General features: G+C 32.7%; 1 long non-coding RNA gene across 1 annotated transcript; it reads right to left on the reverse strand.

The window, feature by feature from the left end:
• Positions 1-8,278: 8,278 nt before the first annotated feature.
• LOC127699248 (uncharacterized) lies at positions 8,279-9,979 on the reverse strand. Its single transcript, XR_007981141.1, has 3 exons — positions 9,931-9,979; positions 8,850-8,996; positions 8,279-8,407 (listed from the first exon to the last, which is right to left on the reverse strand). It is a non-coding gene; the product is annotated as an uncharacterized LOC127699248 (long non-coding RNA).
• Positions 9,980-27,550: the final 17,571 nt, after the last annotated feature.

The raw sequence follows: 27,550 nt of genomic DNA on the forward strand, positions 1-27,550 counted from the left end.
TATTTTGGTATTTTTAATACTAATGAAGTCAACATATGTTTACACCAACAGCAAATGAGTAAGTTTTTCAAGAAATATGTTAGGTAAAATAGTGCATTCAAAAACAGAATTCCCGAATTCAACCGACTTTATCTGCCTAGCTATCCTACTAGATTTGAACAAACAGTTTTTATTGAAATATTCACAGAAATCAAACTGTGATACCAGTTGTCGAACGATTTGCAATCTGTAACACTTCACATTGTGAAAATCGGTAAAAACTCAATGGTTTTACTGCAAAACGTTACCAGTAATTTCAAGTACCTATCAATTTTATACGCATAAACGTCACACACAGCACAAGTTTTGATGACGTCATTCGAATAAACGTTACAATTTAAAAATAAAATAACAATTGGTTTTTTTTTTACAGTCAACTATGTGAACTTATTTCACTAAATTAATTTGATAAATAAAGGCATACAATATTTATAATTGGTGTATAGCTTGTGTAAAAATTTGCAACTTGCCTCTAAATAAATTGTTTTCAACCACAAAAATTCAGTATATATTTGGGACTTTTAGGGTTATTCTTGTATAAAAGAACCATGTCAGTTATTTTCCTCTAAACCTATAATGGTTTCGGCAGTGAAATGATGTTTTTTATATACGTTTTTAATGGTTTGTGGGATCTGTTAAAAAGCGACAAAAATGTCGTTTTGGCGTGCTAGCGGTAAACGACAAAAATGTCGTTTTGGCGCCGAAAGGGTTAAAGCGGGAAAAAGAAGTAGTAAACATAAGAGAAGTAATATCAAAGTAAATAAATCATACATTGTGTAACTGTACACCACTTTTCCCGATTTTGTGAAGGTTACTATTTAGAACACAAATACATGCATAATGATATTTGTTGAGAGTAAGTAAAATGAAAGAGTATTTTAAGATGCTAGCTTTAGTGATTGAAAGGTGAAATATTATACTCTGCAAGAAAAAGAAAGACAATTTGTATACCACATGATTTTCATTCAGTTTCAATTAACGATTAATTATAGAAAATTTGTTTTAAGTTTCCTTTTGTTGTTTGATGCCATTCGTTATGACATTGACTCATAGTCACTTTTAAAAATTTTCGCCAAAAATAATCTAATTGGACCTCAATGTAAAAAGGCAATAAAATCTCGTAAAAGTTGCATGTACTGTTTTTACTTCTTCAAATTATTCAATAAGCCACTGATATGTAAGACTGCTTGTACAAATGGATAACAACATTAAAGCACGTCATCTTCTCTTCACTTCTCCACCTTTTGTACATTTCATTTACAACATAGCTGTAGCTATAATACATGTATATGCTATTAATTTACAAAGCGTTCATTTTCACCTAAGATAACATTTATTACGTTTGTGCTTGCATGCTCGATATATATAGAAAAAGGACATTTTTGGTTTTTGATGACTTTATCACGGTATAATATCAGGTGAGCCCGATGGTAACTCGACTTTTGTCTATTTACTTTCGCTTCACCTGTAATTGCAAGGTCATTTCATTTATTTTTTTCAACCAGGACCATGAAAATGAAATGTTGACGGCCCCACGGTAATCTGTAATTGTTCAAATCTTTGTTCTAGAGTCTATATGGATGTTGGTCTCATCGTAATCATAATCATACCATATCTACATTTTATATAATGATGGTCCCACAAAACTTATCGAATGTGTGTTTATTTTTTTTCAGCATCCCTCGTGCAATGGATGCACCTTCCCGGTTACTATTTTTCTAGTTTATTTGGTTTTCATCGTACATTTTCTGTTACAATTTTCACACCAAAATCGATCGCACCATTTGGGCAATACCACTTCAAAGAAGCTACAGATATTTTATTGAAACCATGACAAATATTCCTTTCACGAAAACACTCGTGTGTTTCTGCGAAAAACAAATCACGTTTTTTTATGAAAAGGAAAATAGAACCTTGCCGGATGCACTCGTGCATATATATCAATTGTTAACTTTTTTATCACGACCAGACCAGTGATACTGACATTATCAGCGAGTACACACCAAATGAAAAAAATTGCAAATTATCGGAAAAAAATCAAATTGTTATAATTGTGTATATAAAAGAAAACGCCATTAGTTGATAAAACTTGTGTCTGATCCGATTTCTATCATATAAAATTTTATAATTATAGATTTAAAAAAAATCAAATTAATTTTTAAACTCACCTTCAACTATCAGTTCATCAGCCATGATTAGTGTTGGATTGTGGTAAACTTCTCTAAACCTTTCACTCATACTTGTGATGATTAGATCCTCTACTTTTCCGTAGTTTTCTCTCGCACTTTCATCTTCAAATGAAACATTAAAGATTATGTCTTGTGGATAAAATGATACAAAACATATTTTAATAAAAAAAAAAGAAGATCTTTTGAACACGTCAATGACATAGCAAACTAACGACACAAAGAACACAAAAAGAAATCAAAGATGTCAAAATGCAGTCATCAACAATAGCAAAGTTTATTCAACATAACAAGCTCTATATCATCCCTAGTCAAGAACAGTTGTGAATAAATTTTATCATCGGTACAAGGACATCATTCGTAAATATAAATCAACGTGCAGACATCTTATACATTCAGGTATTTCACATCCCATCTTTTATGGTAATATTCAATACAAAGCACAAACATGTCGTCATTCACCTCAAAAACTAACCAAACCTATAAACCCAGGCATGAACCTCTGGCCTTTTTAGTCTCGTGAGTTTTTTTTTTAAATTTTGGTTCATTGTATGTCTCGGAGTTTAGTGTGGCGTCCATTTTCGCTGAACTAGTAAACATTATTGTTAAGGGGCCAGCTGAAGCCCGCCACCGGGCGCGGGATTTCTCGCTGTGTTGAAGACCCATTTGGTGGCCTTGGACTGTTTTCTGCTCTTTGGTCGGGTTCTTCTCTCTTTGACACATTTCTAGTTTCCAGTCTCTATTCCATAACAATAGTACGACTCGATTTCGATTAACACGTTAATTAATGGTACATCCATCTTCAAACTGATCAGGAAGAATATCTATAGCTTACGTAACTGTTATATCTCTTGTTATCTTATCGTGAATAATATAGATCTAAGAGTCAATAGTACATATAATGATTTCTTTTCTGTCTGTATGTTGTTTCTTGTATTTTGTCTATAGCAAGATAGGAATTTAAATATCTTAAACAACACAAATATTCGTATGCCTCTGATATGTGTTTTAATCATACTGCTACAAACATATATATGAATGACTTTTGATTTGTTTTAAGTATACTGCAACCAGTATATGTATGACTCTGTTGGTGTGTTCTTATTATACTGTTACATGTATACATATAATCTTTTGATGTGTTATGATATACTGCTACAGATATACAAATTACTTTGTTGACGTGTTTTTATTATACTGTTACATGTATACGTATGATCTGTTGATGTGTTATGATATACTGCTACAGATATACAAATTACTTTGTTGACGTGTTTTTATTATACTGCTACATGTATACGTATGATCTGTTGATGTGTTATGATATACTGCTACAGATATACAAATTACTTTGTTGACGTGTTTTTATTATACTGCTACATGTATACGAATGATCTGTTGATGTGTTATGATATACTGCTACAGATATACAAATTACTTTGTTGACGTGTTTTTATTATACTGCTACATGTATACGCATGATCTGTTGATGTGTTATGATATACTGCTACAGATATACAAATTACTTTGTTGACGTGTTTTTATTATACTGCTACATGTATACGCATGATCTGTTGATGTGTTATGATATACTGCTACAGCTATACAAATTACTTTGTTGACGTGTTTTTATTATACTGCTACATGTATACGTATGATCTGTTGATGTGTTATGATATACTGCTACAGATATACAAATTACTTTGTTGACGTGTTTTTATTATACTGCTACATGTATACGCATGATCTGTTGATGTGTTATGATATACTGCTACAGATATACAAATTACTTTGTTGACGTGTTTTTATTATACTGCTACATGTATACGCATGATCTGTTGATGTGTTATGATATACTGCTACAGATAGACATACGACTTTGTTGATGTGTTTTTATTATACTGTTACAGATATACATATGACCCTGTTGGTGTGTTCTTACTATAGTGCTTCAGATATACATAGATATAGGAAGATGTGGTATGAGTGCCAATGAGACAACTCTCCATCCAAGTTACAATTTATAAAAGTAAACCATTATAGGTCAAGGTACGGCCTTCAACACGGAGCATTGGCTCACACCGAACAGCAAGCTATAAAAGGCCCCAAAAAAATACTAGTGTAAAACCATTCAATCGGAAAAACCAACGGTCTAATCTATATAAAAACGAGAAACGAGAATGTACGTATTACTCTGTTGGTGTGTTCTAACTATACTGCTACAGATATACATATGACTCTGTTGGTGTGTTCTTACTATATGCTACATATATACATATGATTATGTTGGTGTTTTCTAGTTATACTGCTACAGATATACATATTACTCTGTTGATGTGTTCTTTATATACTGCTACAGATATACATATGACTCTGTTGATGTGTTCTTATTATATTGCTTCATATATATGTATGACTGCTGAATTGTAATTAGTTTTAATTATTCTGTAATAGATGTAGAAAAATCATCATTAAATCATGGATTCCGAAGTGGATACGCATGTATGTGAAACTCGTTTTGCATCACCACTGACGACATGGAACAATGACAAAACATTTAAACGGAAATGGTCATACTGGGCTATAGTTTAGACAAAGAACACGGAATTTGGCGATATATCAGATTTCTATGAAATTTTATATGCATTTAGAACTCGTTGAACTGCAATTGGAAATTAAAAAAAAGATAAACATGTATGGAGCTTTTTTACATCCGTTTACAAGCCATATGAAAAAAATCGTAACGTCGTGAAGGCGTCACGCTGCAAAATCGTGTTTTTATTAATTTGCATTCATACATCCTCATATTTAAATGATTTAAACACTAAAACAAACACGGTGAACCTCATTATAGTTTCATATCGCAAAAACGGAAATGTTTATAGCAATGAATGATATATAAGAAAATGTATGAACTCAGCATAACAAAAACTGGGCGTCTAGTTACTTCACTTTTGACAAAATTTGGCCTGTAATTTCAATATAAAAATCAAAAAGGCAACAATTTTGTTCTTAAATGTATCCATTTTACCATCTATATTGTTAGATAAAGCAAATACACTATAGGATCCAAAGTCAGCACATTTTGGAGATATTGTCAAAATACGGTGATTTTGTGCACTTTTACACTCCTAAAAGATGTAGGAAAACCTAGGCCGCAACCTAAGATCAAAACTGTTTTTTAAGCTAAAGGTGCTAAGGTTTATACCCAAAACAATTCAGGATCAGGGGATGCGGCCAATGTAAATAATGCTTAAACCTTTTATAAATTATGGAAATTTTTACCAACACAAATAATGCATAATTTAGGGGGTCATAACTTCATAACTCATGATGTGATGTGTGATAAAAAAAAAAGTTGTTTTGAATTCATAGTGCAATATCACAACTATTTCTATCTGAAATTTGTAGTATTTATACCTGATTTTAAAAAAAAGATTGAAATTATATGGCCAATTTTAATCCTTCGTGAACCTTTACTTTGACAAGCAAAAACTCCATTATTATTAACAACATCTGGAAAAAACCAGTTCATCATTTAGACTTGTTCCGTGTCCAGCAGTAGGACAACCGGGTGTGCCTGTTTGGCCAAAATGTGATTCGGTGGCGCTCAATAGTCCTACGTGCAAGATTGGACTATTTTGCGTCGGCCAACGTCAACTGTTAAATGGCGAGCTTTTGTTATTTTTTTTCGTTCGTTTACGGCAAAGTACCGACGGTAAAAATTGTTGATTGTCTATATGAGAAAAATATATGAGGTTACATATTATTTTCATTTTCGAACATTAAAATAACAGGAAATCTTATTTTTTTATATCTGAACATAGAATTTCGGATTTTGATTTTCTGCACTGTTTAATTAAATGGCGATATTAAAAATGGGTACAAAAAATACATATCCTTCGATTTTCTATAAATTTTTACATCCTATTCTCGCTAGTATTTGGCATCGAAAGAACAGGGGTGTTCAAGCCAGGGCAAAAATTTGTACCCATTTTCAAGCAGGGGTCTCAATTTTTTATAGATTTTTCTTTGCATGGGCGGTAGATTTAGAAATTGGAAGAGTTTCTGTTTTTAAAGTAAATATTCATTCAAATGTCATAAAAAGGTGAATCCTTAGATATTTAACCCCTTTATACATAACAATATGTGTCAATAAATTGTAAAATTATAGATTTTTTTCGAAATCGAAGAAGGCACTATTTTTGTCTTTTTTTCTATTACGTCTATTGGTCTGCTATAATTATTAGCTATTTCTAAAAAATCTTCGCCTCATTTTTTTTTAAACTTTCATATAATAATCTTTGGTACATAATGTATATGTTATGAAAAAATTAGGCAATTCTATCGAGTAAAAATGGAGAACAGTCATCTTTTTTTTGTGTGTCCCCACTACGGGGGCGTGGTCCTCCCGCAACCTTGTTTCTTAAGTACACGGTAGCAATTCGTATCTCGACAATACATATCCTCTAAAAAATATTAAAACATAGCAAATATATTTCAAGACATTAATAAGTGTTAACTGCTAGTGACATGTTGAAGCAGAATAGCCGGAATCGACCTCAACCGGAGTTGTGACAGTACATAGATCAACGTTGGTAATTCCGGCGCCGAAAATGTCAACGTAAAATGTCATTAAAAGTTGGATCCTTTTCTTCATTTTAGGTATTTTTTATCTAGATGATAAGGAAGTCATGCGATATGTTGAATCCATATCAACGTTTTACCAACACAGGCCACGTTTGGTAAATTACAGCCTACTAAATGGAATTGATTTGTTATACATCTCCGACACCGTACTTCGTGGATCAATATTTATTTCGTGAATTGTTATTAAACTGTGTTTTTAATAAACATCTACTTTGATTATGTCAAAATCTATCGTTTTTTCCTAATTTTCTTTGTCTGTTATCGTTATGGTTGTGTGTTTTGTTTTGTTATTTTTTTTAAGGGAGAGGGGGGGGGGGCTCTTTTAAAATGTAATTTTAGGCAAAGGCGTGTGTCATTTTTATGGGGCTCATGATTCTTAATTTCTGGTTTACAGTGTAGGTTTAAACTGTCTATGACTTTACTTTTAAAAATTCAATGTGCATTATCTTAGGGCATAGGTATAATGGCTATTATATCTATGATTAGCCTTAGGGGGACGAACATTTGATATTATAGGTGGTTGGAGAGGCATCCGGGTCCATCCACCCTAGTACCTGTGAGCCCTGGGTCCTTTTGCCCTGATAACCATTCGGCTTGTTTTTTACCTTTTTTGGGTTGTCTTGTTGTTTAATGTAAATTATTTGAATAAAGTATGTAAAATCCAAAAATATAGGTATTGAGAGGATGTACGAACATGTTGCTGTATATTTAGTTCGAATGCTAGCTGCGATCAGCTGCGGAACCGTAGCTCCTATGGTCCGCAAATTGTCAAAAAATATCATAATGATCTATGAGCTACGGTTCCGCAGCTATATTACGAATGTTCGTTTCTAGCTTTAACATCCAAAAAGATTTAATTGGCACTTAAGGTTGTTTTATTTAAATTTATTGTGGTCTTCTCATTTAGCTTCATTGTAAGAGATTTTCGATTGCTTTTATGTTATTTTTATTATTTTATTTACTATAATTTTTCATCTTTGATAGAAAATTTACTCACAGTTCACACTATACTATATGTTACCATATTATGATTATACGGTTTTGGGATATATAAATAGAAATATAACAAATATTTGACACCATTGTTTCAACATGTTTAATAATAAACAAGCACTGATAAACACAAATATGTCAAATATACATCTATCTACGAAGCTGTGTAAAGACAGGCGGCAAACTCTGGGGATGTTGAGTATGAGCGTTAGATGAAAATGGTGACGGTAAAGGAGATAATGAACGCTGAGACAACAAATATAATGGCGTCGGCGCTCGGTCACTTGGTGGTGGATGGATCTGTAATACCGGTATCTGTGGCATGGTTGTTGAAACTTTATTAGTTGACAGTATGTTAGACGGAACGATTATTAAGTATAAACTTCCAATCAAAAGAATCACTGAAGATGAGCAATATAAAAAGAACGACCAGGAAAGTTCAGTTGTCGTTGATGTTTTGTTGAGGTTAGGGATATTGTCGTACGTAATACTGGAGTAAGTTGCACCATAAATACATTCAACGCTGACTGACAAGGCTACTGAAATATAAAATGGTTCAACTAAATACTGCAATAAGTTGCACCATAAATACATTCAACGCTCACTGACAAGGCTACTGAAATATAAAGTGGTTCAACTAATGCACAAATAATAAAGGGTGTATATGAGAAACGTGTTATGACCAAATATTAATAGCCATTCTTTTCAAATAAAAATCGCATAAGATAACTCGTTAAAAATTTAAAGTACTAGTATGTGTATGGCATTAAATATAATCATTTTATAACACAATAGAATTATTGTAATTTCTTAACGTTTTTACTCAACATTTAACGACTAATAAAATCTAATGCAAAATATTTGCCATCTCTGATATTTCAGATACTTTTCCAAATAAAGAAAAAATTTATGGAAATGACTAGGTAATATTTTCTTGCCGATTTCAGTCTTTTCAAATACATTTGTATTTCAATATTATACCTGCAAGAAGAGCTGCTGCCGCCGAGTTTTTAGACCATTTCAAAGCTGTACTTTTTTTCTGACACATTGTGAAGACAGCAGTGATAAATGACAATCCAGTTATAATGGTACTTGCTGTACCCAGGAAACTACACAAGAATACCATAACTGACAAAAGAAAAAAAATCCAGATGATTTAGAAATAAAACCGTTTAGAAGACTTGAATGTTATGTCGTTAGTTCGTGCTAAATATACAACCAATACGAATATGATTTTTGTATTGTTTTTCTTATATTAAAAGTTGTTATCTTTTATCTTTTACATTATGGTAAATATTTTCATTGATTAAGAAACTGTCTTGGTGACACAATGAATAATATTAGACATTCCATTGGAAAGTTTTTTTAAATATTGTATTGCTTTAAATTTCTCATTTCCTGATACATATCGATGATTGTGGTAAACTCTTCAGAAAATCCTGTATGACTGCATTGCAACATCAACTCGACGGTATCAATTTTAAACCGTGCTATTCAAACGTTGTTACACATATTTTTTGAATGGTCTGTCTTATAGACTTATTGTAAAGAAATATTCTGATTTCACAAAAGTCTATAGTTACACAGGTTGATGTAGAATGTCATAGCATTATGTCGTTAGCATTAACATGTACAAAAATTTATTCCAAACAATGATGCTAAAATATCTTAAATAGCTGTAACCCTTTAAAACACGTAGGTTTATGGATTTTGATATTTTGACCCCGTATGTGAAACAAAATTTGCTATATTCCGTTTGTGCATAATGCAGTTTATTTTATCAAAAGTCTATTCGCAGAACTTAATATTATTCCAACATTTCTGTAAGGACACAGTTATGTTAACCAAGGACTTAAAATTTTTTGTATTGTACTCTACAAATCTGTGTTTTAACCATTCATTTCCCTCCCCCTCATTTTTTTTTAAGTAAAGAATAAATTGTTTCTATTCTTTTCTGGAAAATACACTTGTATTAAGAAAGCAATAAAAACAAAACCCGCTTTAAAACTTCTAATGTAATCTGTGCTTTACCATTATTTCATAATTTACCGGAAGTACTTACTTGGCGCACTTCCTCTTTGTGTGATTGTGAAGCATGCTTTTGATTTATCTTCGTCATATGTACAAACTTTCCATAATCCACAGTAGGCACCGGTGCTAGTTCTCTCAGACCAATGAGTCGTCGAAAAACCAATAATATGTATTATAAATCCGATACATAAAATAAATGGCCCTGGAAGGAAATTTACAAACTGCTCCTTATTTTCCATTAACCACACAACAGCGTTCTTTATTTTTATAAAAACAAAAAGAGCAATAGTATAATCATTACAGAAAAGGTGCCAAAAATTCTGAAAATTTTACTTTTTTCAATCTATAAATGCACGATGACCAGACTTAATCTTGCGGTACAGCCGGACTCTCTCACTTTTATCGTGGAAACTCGTGTCCATAATCCATATCTAGTTGATAAAACTAACAAAAATAAAGAATTATACAATTGTTTCCATTGTTTGCAGGCTGACACTTTTCACATTATTTTGTTTAAACTAATAAAACAAGTTAAAAAACATATATATTTACAGTATACAAGTGAACTTGTTATGGTAATACAAAATTACAAATAGCATTGGAGATTAAACATTCAAAGTAACTTTTAGTCCACTTTTGGGCTGATAAATTACCCTTTCAAGTACTATTGAGACCTACAGTTTAGGTTTAAAATATAATGCTTGTGTTTGCATATAATTTGAATAAATAAATTCGAATTTCAATTTACATGTTATCAATGTTAAACCATAGTGTTATCTTCTTATATTGAATGATACGGTGATAAATTGATTCTTAGTCTGTTTAATTCATTTAGACCATTACTACATTGATAGATTTACTTCAATAACGTTATACAATTTGTAATGCAAAGTAGTGTGTACTTAAATGTACACTAATCAAAATTATGTATTTCATAATAAATAAACATCAGTTATCCAATTTTGCTGTTATATCATGATCTATTTTATTTCTCTCTTTCCTTTTTATATATTTGAAATGTGCATCAGAACATGATTTAAGATTTCAAAAACCTTTCCGAATATAAAAAATTAAAAAAAATTGTATGCAAAAACGAATTACATATTTCATTTGACTTCACGTATTATTATCCCCTACGGAGAACTAAATATAATTTTACTCCTTGAGACCTTGTGATACTTTTTAGATGTGTTCGTTTAAAACAACCACGTTCTGTTTGCCCTACATATACATATTCAATACCACTTTTAGGTTTTGTTCATGTTTCAAGGAAAGATAACAAAATCTCTATTTTCTCTAGGACTGTCACAGGAAAAAGAGATAGAAAAGAAGTCCAATCCATTGAAAACCTAACATTACTATTAGAAGATGATCTGAGACAGGTTTGTCAGTATTTGGCTTTACACGGGGAAAATTGAGGATTTCTGTGTGCATTTCTGTTGACAAATCTTGCTGCAGATCGATACGTTGCCCTCTCCAACATAATTATGGTCACGATGAAGCAAAATAATAAGAGGATAAGCTTCTGTATATCTGATTTAAAGAAAGGTAATTTTATATTTGGAGTGGTGTTTTGTATGGTGTTGATATTCATGAAGAAGCGAAGTTTTTATTTATGTTTACCCTTTCTTAATATCACAATAGATTGAATAGGTAAAAAAGGCTGATAGTAATAGCATCAAATTAAAATCACAATTACAACATCATAAGAACAAAAGGGTAATGCAGCCGAAGAACACATAAATGATGAGTAAAAATTGATCCGTTAGTTTTACATTTTTTTACAGAGAAAAAAATCATAAAAACTAGAAAAAAATACAAGGAAAAGCTCTAAAATTTGTTTACGACGATTCAATATCCTCCTTTAAAGATCAACGCAATGGCAGTAATTAAAACGAGACACATCAGGTCAGTGGCACTTGAGACTTAAATGTTTTTTGCTGAAACAGTAACATCATTCAAAAATGTCAAGTTCGGATTACTATTGATTGATTTGATTAATTGATTGGTGTTTATTGCCACTTTTAACACGATTGTGTTTTTTCGTGGTGGTCAGTGTTCATTGGTAGATAACTTACTGTTTGTGCTGAAGATCTACTTCATGTGGCCCAGACAACGGTTTGAGATTGCCAGACATGTTAATGTTAATTTAAATTTGTTAGAAACTGTACTCATATATATAAAAATAAGAAGATGTGGTATGATTGCCAATTAGACAACTCTCTACAAGAGACCAAATGACACAGAAATTAACAACTATAGGTCACCGTACGGCCTTCAACAATAAACGAAGCCCATATCGCATAGTCAGCTATAAAAGGCCCCGAAATTTCAAATGCATGTCTTATAAGTGCACGAAGCTTTGAATAAAGTTGTTCTATCCATCTGTATGTATCTATTTATCATGGAACTTGTTTGTAATTATTCAAATAAAATTACCGTTTCATTTTCAGGCAAATACTTATTTTCATTTTGTAACCTCTGGAATAAAGTAAAATAACAAAAATACTGAACTTCAAGGATAATTCTTATTGGAAAGTCCCTTATCAAATGACAAAATCAAAAGGGTGAACACATCAAACGAATGGATAACAACTGTCATATTCCTGACTTGGTACAGGCTTTTTCTTATGTAGAAAATGGTGGATTAAACCTGGTTTTGTAGCTAGCTAAACCTTTCGTTTGTATGACAGTCGCTGAAAATTCCATTATATTGACAACAATGTGTGAACAAAATAAACAGACATAATAGGTAAAAATGTCAAAAATAGGGGTACAGCAGTCAACATTGTGTTATAATCTTAATCACTATAAAAACAAACTATGCGGCATTGGCTTTGGTCATAGTTGAAGGCCGTACGGTGACCTATAGCTGTTAATTTCTGTGTCAGTTGGTCTCCTGTGGAGAGTTGTCTCATTGGCAATCATACCACATCTTCTTTTTTATAAATATGTCAACAAAGATAAAAAAAAAATGGCATATAGACAAAGTATTATCATTTTTTCCTCTTTATTAAAATGGTTTTGAATATTTATATTGTTTCTTAAAGAACAAAAATATGATGTATGCATATATCTGATACTTAAAGTTATTACTTAAGATACAATTACAATACTTTATAGTTATTTTCATGTTTACATTGTATAATTACATGTACATGAATGCACTTATTATAGTAGAACACTTGTTTCACGGTGTTGGATTTAAGGGAAGTTTCTTATTGTTGAAAAGATGGAAATGTCTGAAAACATAGACCTCGTAAATGATTTGTCATCAGATACATCTTACCTTAACAGAAAAGCTGACACAAAATTGAAAATGACAAGCAAAAATGGAAAAATTGCCGCGTGTGTTCAAGTGATATGAGTTTCTATGGTGGCCATTCTTGAAGTTATATGTGTTTCAGCTGTGACTGCAGTGGTAACTGTTCATCTAATGGAAACCAACAAACCGGGTAATTTGATAATCGTTCATTTATTACACACTTGCAATGCAACTTTTTGAAATTTTGTTAGATCTTCAATCTTTGTCTTTATTTGAATGTATAACTCTTAAATTAAACGTAAATTCGATCGAAGCGCTTCTTCATTCAAGATACGTTTCGTTAAACGCGTTTACACCCCATTGAAATTACAAAAAAAGCATTGAATGTACAACGATAACGTCAAACTTGTGGCAACATATATACAAAACAGTACATGTAGCTAATCATCATTTGTGTGACGATAACACCGACCAAACAATATTATAGAAATAGATAGAACACCTACACATCGTTTTTTCTTGGGGTTGCTGTATTAAATCTGCTCTAGAGTACAACCAACGACGGCCAAGTTTCATATATATCAGAAGGTTAGGTACTCTGAGCTATAGTTTTCTATTACCGGGAGCATTCGTTGATACTGTATGGTTTATAATTGTTTTGTTTGCCCTTACATTTTTGTTATCTATTATACATGTACCGATGTTTATAGTTTTGCGTTTACTGATTGTTATTGTAAGTTATTGTATGTACCTTTTGTAAGGCCCCCGATCAAGATTGAAAATAGAGATAAGATTAATCCTAAAGAACTAGTTAAACCTCATCACATGAACACCTACTTCCAACGTCAAATACCCCGTCAGTAGATGTATCGTATTGTTTTTTTTTTATCATAAGAATCTGGAGTCTGTGAAAGATATTTGATAGTTTCTATCAAATATAATCACACCTTTCTAAACTTAGGTGATTGATAAATTGGGTGTCTTCGAATCGATGTTTTGAACACTCAGGAACACTCAACAGAATAATTGGAAAAACCAATGGTGTATAAGTACTTGAATACGTTATAACATACATGTATAAGACCAAAACGAGACCTACAAGAATAGCCAAAACCATCTAAGGTCAATTTTGACCTTGAAAGTTGGAACATTAATTTCGTTATAGTCACTAGTTTTATCAATGGAGAATTTAAAAAAAGGTTTGCTATCATACCAGCACCAAAGCACTGACTACAGAGCTGAATAGATGATACGCCCGAGAAACATCATTCTACCAGCAGCGGTATCGACCAAGTGCGATGATTATACGCTCGGGGAAACAGCAGTCTACCAGCAGCGGCATCGACCCAATGCGCTGATGATACGCTCAGGTAAACAGCAGTCTACCAGCAGCGGTATTGACCCAAAGCGCTAATAATACGCACGGGAAACAACAGTCTAACAGCAGCGTTATCGACCCAGTGCTGTAAAAAATTCAGGTAACGCTGTTAATGTGGTGCGTCCGAATTAAAGCAGATATAGAAATCATGCTTCTCATCTGGACAAAGGTATAACATCTGTATCCGTGTTGTTAATGTTTAACAGAAATGACAGTATTCCCCTGATATACATTAACAAGTGGAAGATTTAAGATCTTACCAAAGGACCAGTTTCAAGTGTCACATTTCACATGCCTGTTCAAAGTCAGGACCATCGTCTGCCGTGTCTTTTAAACACGTTATCAAATAAGAAAGCTTGAGTGTCCTTACTTTTGTTCAGAAACAAATCGGACGAAAACACAGAACATTCTTTGAAAAGTTTGAAAAGTTTCTGTGAAAGGAATTGTGCACATGAAACAATGGGAAAAAGGGCTGTTAGTGGTAAAGGTGAGGAAAGCATAAAGGGGGAAAAGGGAACTGTTGGTGAAAATGGACTACCAGGTATTAGGGGACCGACAGGAAAAAAAGGTGGGTGAGAAAAATAGGAATACTTTAATTGTTTTAAATATGAATTTAATAGCTAGCAAAATATTGATACACTGATCGTCATCTGGAAAAGAAAAGAATTTATTCTTTATAACAGTAAAATTGTTCGAATGAAAATTTTCAAATTCAACTACTTGTATATAAGTAAAAACTGTATCATAGCAACAATTCTTTTTTTTATTTATCAAAAACAGTGTAATAAGATCAGTTACTGTAGTTCAGGTTTCTGTTCAGTCTGAATAAATTATATTTGTACATACCAACAGTGTCATAGCTTCAATATATTTAGATTCTCTCTTTGGTCCTATATCCTGTAGAACTATATCATATGTATGTAGCAATATACAAGCATCGCCTACAAATAGTGTATAATATACCTCCCAGAGTTCGAGTTTCTCATCATTATTTCATTGATAGAGGAATTCTGCTTTATCAATGAAGCTACATTTTTGTATTGAACTGATGGTTTCTAATGGTGGAGTTGAACTCATCCCTTCTGACGTTTAACGGACGCCATCATTAATTGGTTGGCCATAATTGAAAAACTGTGACAGAGATGACCACAAATATGCTTCAATTGTCATAGCAACAATTCCGTTCTTTTCATCGTTCATCGACATTGTGACATGATTACCGAATGCGAAATATCATTGAATTTTTTACTGGTCAAATCAACGGGTGTCACTAGTGGAGCAGGATCTCCTGACTTTTCTGGGGCACCTGAAACCACCCACCCCGTGGATTTTGGTGGGATTCTTGATTCGTGTTGATCAGTCTTTGGTTTAACGTGTAGTGTTTTTTTACTGTTGGTCTTTTCGTCGTATGTTGTGTTCTGTGCAGATCAGCCAAGCTCATATGCAATTCTTTCCCAACTAACTGTTTTAGTATGTTCTAATGTTTTGTTGCTATACAAAGATCCCAGGTGGTGTGCCTGTCCAAATTCACGTCATATAACTGAAAGTCTACTTTAGAAAAAGGATACGGGTTTGACTAAACAAAGGGCAACCCATTTGAGTAGCATGACGTCACGGGACACAGATCTAAGGAAAGGACAATAGATGTGAAGCTGTATAAAGGGTCACAGAATTGAGTGTCATAGATTTAAAGAAAAGACACACAGTCAGGATTCTAATCCGTCAAAATTATCTCCCCATTATGCCACCTAACTTTTTCAATGTGAAAATGGAAGCCATTGTATGGATGACGCGCTGTCAATTTAGTTCTTGAAAACAGATGATTTTTTCCATATAGCAGATATACGATCCTAACATGACGCTTGTTTATTTAAAGACAAATGTGTATTAGCTATTGAGCATCATTTAGTGTACTTTTAGGCCTTTTACATCTTAAAACTATAGTCAGGGGGAATTTTCGAAAACACTTTAAAAAAATCTAATCAAATATTTCGTGTAAGGGAATTCTAAAATTTTTAAGAGTTTTAAGAATACGTACCCTAGATAACACACACAAAAAGGAAATTTTGTTGAAGTTATGCATAAAAAAATCCTCAAGTATAGTCTTTCGTCCAGGCTTTAAGTAAAAATTTAAAGGGATGCTAGTGAACGGTGTGTTCGACTTTTCTTTTTTTTAATACACTTTATGAATAAAATAATTAATATGCCTAAATTTTAATTGAAAAATGAGTGAACGAAAATGAAGTATGAAATAAACCTCAAATTTTAACATTTGTATTAGAACGAAGATTTTATGTTTGTTTAAATATACCTACTCTGTTGTTATGACTCATTAAAAAGGTATTGTACTTGAGATGATATATCAAATATTTTTCTTCTAGTACACGTTTTCTAGACAAAACAGTAAACTCAAACACGACAGAACATAAAAAGGTGTACCCGTCATTCTTTTTTCGATGGTATATTTGCCAATTAAAAGATTTTTTTTCTAAAATATTGTTGCCTGGAGCAGAGATGCAAATTAGTGTTTTAAAAAGATCAGCCATTTATCTTTCTGTGTTTTTTTTATCTGCAGAGTTTATATTTATGCACAAAACGATACACATATATTTGCACCTACCATAATCGACTGTTTTGAAAAAAAAATGTAATTACATTTGGAAATATCATCTGAAAGCACATGCATGAACACATGAAGATTGGAGTATATATATTCCGGAAACCTCACAAAAATGTTCAGAATATTACGAAGTATATATCTTCTTCATTAACTAAAATTATCCTGATATTAGTGACGGTCCATTAATATCCATTCTTTTTTTCAATATATTGGTTTTCATATCATCTTTAAACTATAACAGAATTAAACAACAGCAAATGATCAGCAATATTTTTAAATGCTATCTTGAAAATTTTTCTGGATCATATAAATCAGTTAACAGCTAAAATCACCAGCAATACAAGATCTACAAAAAAAACCCAAGTATTACTGAAACCAATACTTGACTCCTAATGAGGAAATTATAAACAAGACAATTTTGGAATAAACAAGTATTTATTTTAAAAGAGGACACTTTTGTAATAAACAAGAATCAATTTAAAAAAGAAGATTAAAAAAGTAATGGATTCCTATAAAATATGGACATCAACTGTAACTAGAAATAAAAAATCTAAATTTGAAACTAAACCTCATTGCCAAAACGATCAAATTGGAGTTATTGTCATTGAAAAACATGTTTTACTTATTATTTGCATTTTTGTATAAAAGATTTTGCCTTCAAAAATGAAACAAAAAACACAATCAAATGATTGTGTGTTTAGAATTTACTTTGTGAATTGTATTATGATCTACAGATTTATGATAGCTGTTAAGTCCAGCAGACAAAGCCTCCAATAATATTGTCTTCATATGTAAAAATCAGTATTTGCAATGTCTCACAAAAGAGCTTGGAATAAACAGCACAACTGGTAATCCTACATATTCTTTAACATCATTTACAAAGGATGAAATTTTACAAAATCACAAATCTGTCTTTCTTTCTTCTGGTATCAACATCAAAGAAAACGAAGAAAATCTACCGTCATTATACTGGATACCAAAACTTCACAAAACTCCTTATAAAGAACGATACATAACTGGATCATCAAGATGTTCGAATAAACATCTTTCTAAAGTGCTGACTACTACTCTTTCTACAGTAAAAGATGGCCATCAAAAATATTGTGATGAGATATATTCAACCAGTGGTGTCAATCAGATGTGGATTCTCAAAAATTCTAAAGATCTACTGCTAAATCTTAGAACACAATCTCTGCAATTTTGCTGCAACATTAAGACCTTTGATTTTTCTACGCTTTACACTACTATTCCCCATGCTCAATTGAAATATCGACTACACCATCTCATTAAACAGAGCTTTTTCTATAAAAATGGGAATCGTAGATATAAATTTCTTGTTTTTGGGTTATAATAATTCTTATTTTGTGAAGAACCACATTCATTCTATCAGAAAATACACTGAAGATGAAATTATCAAAATGCTGGACTTTTTAATCGACAATATATTTGTTGAGTTTGGAGGATTGATATTTCAACAGAAAGTCTGTATTCCAATGGGTACTAATTGTGCACCCCTTCTGGTCGATTTGTTTTTGTACTCGTATGAAGCAGAATTCATTCAGAACCTTCTAAAAGACAAAAAGAAAAAGCACCTTGCGAAATTCTTTAATTATACTTTCAGATATATTGATGATGTCCTATCACTGAATAACCCATATTTCAGTCAGTACTTGCATCTCATATATCCCAACGAACTTGAATTTAAGGATACTTCGGATACTAGAAGGACTGCTTCATACCTTGATCTTTTCCCCGTTATTGACACAGATGGAGGACTTCACACTAAAATCTATGACAAATGGAATGATTTCAGCTTCCCAATTATCAATTTCCCATTTCTCAGCAGTAACATAGCCTTTGCTCCGTCGTATGGTATTTACATATCTCAATTGATACGTTACGCTCGTGCATGTTCACACTATACGGACTTCATATACAGGAGTGTGCTCCTTACGCAGAAACTGCTCCAACAGAGTTATGAGGAGGAAATATTAGAAATGACACTCAGTAAATTTTATGGACACCATCACGAATTGGTTGATCTATACGATGTGTCCGTGTCTAAACTAACTAACGACATTTTTACCACGTCTTAGATTGTGGTTTACCATCTACGTCGTCTGTCTGCTTAGTATCGAACGTGACCTATTCCCGAATATGACTTGTTTTGCCGATTGTGAATTCGCATTGCTATACGACGTGTCTCGGTATTTATACATCCAACATTCATGTATTCAGTTATGATGTTTCTTTTGTAAGTGCGGTTCGATATTGTGTAATGTCTTATTATTTGTGGTCTGAATTCTGTATTTTCGGTACATTTCACATATGTCTTATTTGTCAGTCTAGTCGAGTTAATATCCATTTTCCATGGATAAAGTATTGTATTAGTCCAAATAATTATGACGTCGTCACAGCATTAATTTAAAATAGCCTTTCAAGACCGTCATAATCATGATAATTATTTGGACTAGTATTGTGAAAATAATTGTGATTTTTTGGATCTCGTTCCATATAGTTGTATGAATTTCAAGATTATATATACGTCACAAAAATACGTCTTTTTTGTGGCGTTGATCCATTCATGTGACGCGCAGTTTGTGGTGTCCTGTGCTGTCGTTAATAGGAGATGTCCGTTGTTATTCTGCGGTTTACATATTGTAATGCACTATTATATTATTTATTTATGCATTTATCTGTGCTGAGTGTTCTCATTTTCAACAGGAATATTAATATATTATATTCAGGTGAGCAGTATGGACCCTATGAGCCTCTAGTTCACACATTAGAATGTTTATTTTCATCTTTGACTAAAATGGTTGTTGTGTGTACGTTCAATGTGACAATTAAAATGAGAAAAACATATTGACCCCAGGAAATACTATGATATAAGTGTAAATCCTGATATGTTTAGAAAAGGAAGATAATCTGATATTTACAAGTAGAATTTTAAGATTTTTTAGTATATAGAACAAAGCATTTGACTTCAAGTAGCAAAAATAAATTTTATTAAACGTGGGAATCTTCTGTGATATGTCAAAAATAGTGTATCGTGTTAAGATGTACAAATTCCGTATAGCTACTTCATCTGATCCTCAATCTTTTTGTCATAAAAGTGTTTACTAATGAAAGTTAATACTTTAAAGATGATATTGAAATTAATAGATAGTTTGTTTTTCGGTTTACGAATTCAAATTAAAACATTAATTATCCTTTGTAATACGTTCATTTTGATTTCAATGTTCTGTTTAATACATTTTGTACTTCCATTCAGACACTCATATGATTTTTACGATTCGACTTCCAAATGTGGACATTGAAAATATTTTTTTTTTAATATCTTATATAATTTCTGCTATGTTCGTCGTAGACATAATTATTACAACAAATTAACCTTAATCTAACATTTCACTGTTCATTGTAATACATTCAATGTAGAACCAGGCCGCAAAATTGAAATGAATACAGCGAAGATTATTAAACAGCAGACTGAGTTCATTTATTTCTAAGGCGCGAAAATAATCTAATAAACATATCTGGTATTCCTTACGTGCATTTTTTACAATTATTCAGTTAAAGTCAAAATGAAGATACAAATCAAAAGCAGAATTTCGAAAATCAAAATGTATATCCATTACAATCTTCAATAGATGAATATTAATAGAATTGATACAAGTTTTAGCTTTTTTAAAAGCTTTGGGGTTTTTCGTTGTATCGTACTTTTAAGTAAGCTGTGGTTTAGCTGGTTGTTAATGTGTTAGTTATCTCCTTTGTGTATATACTCATACGTGTGGTATTATCATACCGTTTCAGATGGGATGTATTATAGTGTAGTTCATCCATGAGTATTACATATAAAAACTCAAATTTGCCATTTTCAACAAAATTTAAACGAAACATTATTAGGATTGATAGAATATAAAAATAAAGGGGATGTGGTATGATTGCTATTGACAACTATCCACCAAAGTTCAAATGAAGTGGATATAAGCAGGTATAGGCAACCGTGCGGCCTTCAACAATGAGAAAAACCCATACCGTATAGTCGGCTATAAAAGGCCTCGACATGAAAAATATGAAACAATTGAATTAAGAAAACTAACGGTCTCATTAATTACCTAACAATTTACGAAAAAACAAGTATGACAGAAATGAACCACATGCTCCTGACTTGAAACAGAAACATAAAGAATGTGGCGGTGTTAAACATGCTTGTAAGCGCTCAACCCTCCCCTAACCTCGGAGAGTAGTGTTACAGCACAACAAAAGAGCAAATTATAAAAATTAGTCGATAATGGTTTAACTCATCATATCTATACAAAGCAGAGAAACATCTGACAAAAACACAGACCGGACGTGGCAGGGTATTTATACATCCCTCACAACAACAAAAAACACAAAGTACAAATCTGAGAGTACTTGCAGTTACTGACAGCTAGTTCAAAGCCAATAACAACTAATAAAAAAAATCATACCACATCTCCTTATTTTTATATGTATCTAAGACTAATATTATATCTAATATGTTTTGATCAATTTACTACACACTTTACTGTGTTGTTGATATAGAATACTGGTTTGCTTTGTATTTTGAAAATTTATGGTTTATCGTGCCAGAGTTATTGGACTTTTAACAGTTGTTTCTGACGCAATATTTATTTGCATATGGATACTGTTCATCATGCACGTTTTTTCACACAGCCATTTTACTAACTTGTTATTATATGCCTTCTAAATATTCCACATCATTATCACAATCATTATAATGCACAATTCGGGTGTATCATGATGTGCTCTTAGTGGAGCTGTTTTATTTTTGTCTATATCATTTTGTTTTATACCATGGATCACATGTAATCTGACAAAACTCTGAAGATCATTGGCATTAAAAGGTATTTTAAGTGTTGGTGTATATTCATATATAACAAAATGACCACTCAGAAGTTTTTTTTTATCTTTGTCCCTCCTCTTATTTATTAACATGAATTTGTCGCGACATATGGCAGGTATGGGATCGGATCTTGAATACACATAATGATTTTTTCCGTAAGTAATATCTTCTCCTGTCCGGGACATGTTCCCATTCTACATCTCGTTCTAGCCAATAGAATTTTTCCCACTTCATCGCCATTTTCACCTGTAATGTGTACAACTATGGTAAATATATTTGTCAATTTTGTGACAAAGGTGAAAATAGGGACAGAGGTCAGGCAGGTAACAAAGGTCCACTTAGTGAAAAAGGGTCCATCGGGAACAAAGGTCAAAGAGGCGATAAAGGAACCGCGGGAAGTAAATGTGACAATGGGAAATTCGGGGACAAAAGGGATTAGTTGATGACAAGTGTACAATCGGTGACAAAGTCAAAGCGGTTTGATGGGTTTTCCTGGATTGAGAGGCAAAAAAGGTGAACCCGGTTACAAAGGGGCCAATGGTGAAAAGGGTTTGAGAGGGTCATCTGGTCATTCAGGTAAGGATTTGTATTTAGTTTTACAAAGCGAATCGACATATTAGCCAAATAAAATCGCAGAATAATATGAATGAGTAGATGGGAAAAGAAAGATAGAACGTCCACTATTTGATATTCATTTTATTATTTTTGAAATATTTGTTAAGAGCAGTCTGATTAAAATAAAAATCCTGTGTCAACGTTTTCATTAAAGAATATGACAATGGTTCGTTCTTTTTTCTGTACTAATACGTGTTGTACACGTATATTTAAGAGATCAGTAGTTTTACTGTCGCAAATTGAGTTTACCTGGCGACAGGTAGCGAAGTTAGTTCGCCTTGTCCATTATCCGTTCTTTTTCTCAATATTGTCAAAGTCTATTTTGTGCTATTAAACAAAAAAAATTATATAACCAAAATAGGAAATAGGAAAAATGTCTAAATGGTCTGTACAAATTGTCATTGAATACAGATTTAAATAATTTTGAACATAACATTGGTGAAGAAAGAAACTACGATTGATCAAGTACATTATGGAGGCATCCGATGCCTAAAAATAAAATACCTTGTATAGACATGTGCCGCGCTTGTCAATAGACGTAAAAAATGTTTTTAATTGTATTTTCCGAGTTTTACATATGATTGATTGATTGTTGGTTGCTAAACGTCTAGTGGCAAATATTTCTGCATGTTCAGGACGAGAACAAAATTAACAATACTAACAATAGCTAGGTCCTGTAATAGAGACCGTCCGGGATGAAGGCCGGGGAAATTTGGACTGCTACTGGTAAATGGTGATATATTGTGGAATGTGTAAAATGTGGAATTTTATGCGACTGTCATACAATTGAGAAGTTTAGCTAGTTATAAAACCAGGTTTAATCCACCATTTTCTACATAAGAAAATGTCTGTACCAAGTCAGGAATATGACAGTTGTTTTCAATTCGTTTAATGTGTTTGAGCTTTTGATTTTGCTATTTGAAAAGGGACTTTCCGATTTGAATTTTCCTTGGAGTTCAGTATTTTTGTTATTATACTTTTAAATTTGGTTACAGACAGAAATTAAGCTTTGCAACAGGCCACCTACAGACCACACAAACAGTTGTTGCAAGGGTTTTTAACGTGCAAAGCGCGTATCACTCTCTTTACACGAGGCATCGGATTTTAACGTCCCCATTCTGACCGGACGTGGCTAGGTACTTGTACATCCCGCAAAGACAAACGGACTACCCATTTAGGCAAGGGTCTTACCCCCGGATGGAAGTAGACCGTAGTGACCATATTTCTATTCACGTGATATAGAAAACTCGAATCTCAACTTTTAAAAATATTAAAAAGAATATTAAAGACCTCCCTTTTATTCATAATCAATTTAACAAGAGTGCACACGCTGAAATGTCTCACCTTCTTTACTAATCATTGATATTATGTTGATAGTCCTAAATAATAAAGCTCTACTACAACTATCACTTAAACTTAACATGATCCTTGAAAATGATGTCAAGGTCATATAAACCAAACAAGAAATACATGTACACCTCACAATCATTCAATACACTAAATACAGTTGACCTATTGCTTTTAAACTAACAGACTTAACCATGAAAACTAAATATTGACTAATGAACCATGAAAATGAGGTCAAGGTCAGATGAACCATGCCAGTCAGACATGTACAGCTTACAATTCTTCCATACAACAAATATATTTGACCTATTGCTAATAGTTTAAAAAAAAACAGACCAACACACAAAACTTAACACTGAGCAATGAACCGTGAAAATGAAGTCAAGGTCAAATAAAACCTGCGAGACTGACATATACATCATAAAATATTTCTATGCACCAAATATAGTTGACCGATTGCATATAGTATTAGAAAAAAATACCAAAACGCAAAAACTTAACTTTGACCACTGAACCATGAAAATAAGGTCAAGGTCAGATGACACCTGCCAGCTAGACATGTACACCTTACAATCATTCCATACACCAAATATAGTAGACCTATTGCATACAGTATAAGAAAAACAGACCAAAACACAAAAACTTAACTATAACCACTGAACCATGAAAATGAGGTCAAGGTCAGATGACACCTGCCATTTGGACATGTACACCTTACAGTCCTTCCATACACCGAATATACTAGACCTATTGCTTATAGTATCTGAGATATGGACTTAACCACCAAAACTTAACCTTGTTCACTGATCCATGAAATGAGGTCGAGGTAAAGTGAAAACTGTCTGACGGGCAAGAGGACCTTGCAAGGTACACACATACCAAATATAGTTATCCTATTACTCATAATAAGAGAGAAATTAACATTACAAAAAATCTTAACTTTTTTTTCAAGTAGTCACTTAACCATGAAAATGATGTCAAGGACCATGGACATGTGATAGACGGAACTTCGTAACATGAAGCATCTATATACAAAGTATGAAGCATCCAGGTCTTCCACCTTCTAAAATATAAAGCTTTTAAGAAGTGAGCTAACGCCGCCGCCGCCGCCGCCGCCGCCGGATCACTATCCCTATGTCGCGCTTTCTGCGACAAAAGTCGCAGGCTCGACAAAAATGAAAGGGAATTTAAATCAAATAATGCTGTACAACCAAAACAAGAAAAAAATCGTTGTGGTATAAATGCAGGTAATTATTATATACAATCATTAAAACTTTTGGGACGACCATTTACATCTTACCTGTCGTAGTCGTTGTCAACTGTAGGTGTAGGCAATTGTTGAAAAGGTCTAAAAGCTTTATCGATGTGTTAACACGTCAATTCAATAATACTTTCCTATGAGTTAATTTGGCAACAACTGAGGTATTCAATGATAGTTATGTATCTGGAAAAGACTCGGGGAGGAATGGTCTGCCTAAAAAAAACAAAGTTCTAAAATTAAAGAAATAGAAAGGACATAGCAAATACTCGTTCGTATCTTCTTTGCTTAATACAACTCTAAATATTTATTATTATTATCATTATTATTGTTATTTGTTTCCGTTTTGTTATGTTGAATTTTTAAGCTAATGTTTATCTGGAGTGGAAACTATATTGAGAGTCGAAAATTATTCAATGTACAGGATAGGATTTCTTTTGATATAAAGCGTTTTAAACGCAGTAAATTCAAAGTCAATGACTTTTGATTCAAACTGACAACCTACAATTGTATGGTGGAAAGAAAAAAGAAACACCAAAACACATAAGATGAGACGACTATTGAGAAAATATAATTCCAGGAACATATCTATTTTTTAAGGTTATCATGGTAACACATACGTCACAATATACAATGAAAGCCGACTCATGTATAAATAAAAAAAATATAAAATGCAAAACCGCCTGCATTGTGTTTAGTGCCCTAAGCTATAACTTTCGTTAGTCGAGTAATTTCTTTCCTCGTCGGCTTTATTTAGAGAACGTCTGTCGTAAATTTGTCACATATTTAGAGATATATAATAAAAATAAGATTAGAATTTGATATGACGCATGGTAAGTAAATTATAATCCTTGATGACAGACAAAAACAGCTGATTTGCCAGGTATACCATCCACTTGCCACTGTACGTCATGAACGGTGTTACAACCTTATATAAAGACGACGAGAAAAGGCATTACTCTTCTAACAAAAGCTATATTTGTATAGCCTTGTTGGTTGAGTGGTCTAGGGTGCTAGACACAGTGCAGGCGGTGTTGCCATGATGTCTCAGAATCAGGGGTTCAAATCCCGCTCATGGCAGAACAAATTGCTGACGCAAATTTGCAGATCTAACATTGTTGGGCTAAATCATTTGAGACGAATTATATATAGTGTTAGCACTCAGTCTGTATAACCACAAGTAATCCGATGGAGAACGTTTGTCGTAAAGTTGTAACATATTTAGAGGTATACGACGAATATTGTGAAAATAATTGTATAATGTTCGAGATTGCATGTTAGTTACGTAAGCGCGTCACTGTTTTTGATATATCCTATGGTGTTTTTCTTTGGTTTGAATGTTGTGTCGACTATTATATTATTTGTTTGTGTGTTTCTCTGTTATGAATGTTCTTGCGTGTGTTTGTGCTGTATTTCTGTCACGTAGTGTTTAAGCGATATTTTTTAACATTGTCATAAAGCGGGAGGTTTGGCATGCCATGAAACCAGGTTCAACCCACCATTTTTTCTTAAAATTTCCTGTACCAAGTCAGGAATATGGCATTTGTTATCAAATAGTTCGTTTCTATGTGTGTTGGCGTTTGTTTTTTGTTACACTTCTATGTTCCTGTTGTACATTTGTTTTCCTCTTATAGTTGATGCGTTTCCCTCGGTTTTGGTTTGTAACCCGGATTTGTTTTCTCTCAATCGATTTATGACTTTTGAACACCGGTATACTACTGTTGCCTGTATACATATATATATATATGTGTATAGAACCAACAGAGCATGGCCACTAGAGCTACAATGTGACATACCAAAACAAGATGATGTAAAGTGCTAACAAAAGTGACATCGATATAGTTAACAACCAAACATAAAATATGCAAAAATAGTACACTAACAAACTTGATAAGATTTACCAACAAGATGTACTGTTTGCTGCTGCTCAATAATTTATACCACGCTCTTACTTTGAATAAAAGAAAGAAACGTTAAGGCATTTAACAGAAAGTAGAGCTTACGAATACCAAACTTGATACCAAATTTCAAGAAGCGATGATTTGTAGACAAAGTTATCATATATATATATATATATATATAAACAAGTCTCAATTGAAACCTATGATTGCGTTGGATAAAAACAGCAATGTTTATACGTGTGCATGTAAAACAAATTTCTTGGTAGAGGGGTCTAAATACAGCACAAACAACATTTTCCAAAAGACCAAAAAAGTTAAAAGTATATTTTAACAAATCGCATTTGACTAACAGGTCGAACAACTGATGTTCTTAAAC

This window comes from Mytilus californianus, unplaced genomic scaffold (genome assembly GCF_021869535.1).
Source record: "Mytilus californianus isolate M0D057914Y unplaced genomic scaffold, xbMytCali1.0.p SCAF_4, whole genome shotgun sequence".
Taxonomy (NCBI): Eukaryota; Metazoa; Mollusca; class Bivalvia; order Mytilida; family Mytilidae; genus Mytilus; species Mytilus californianus.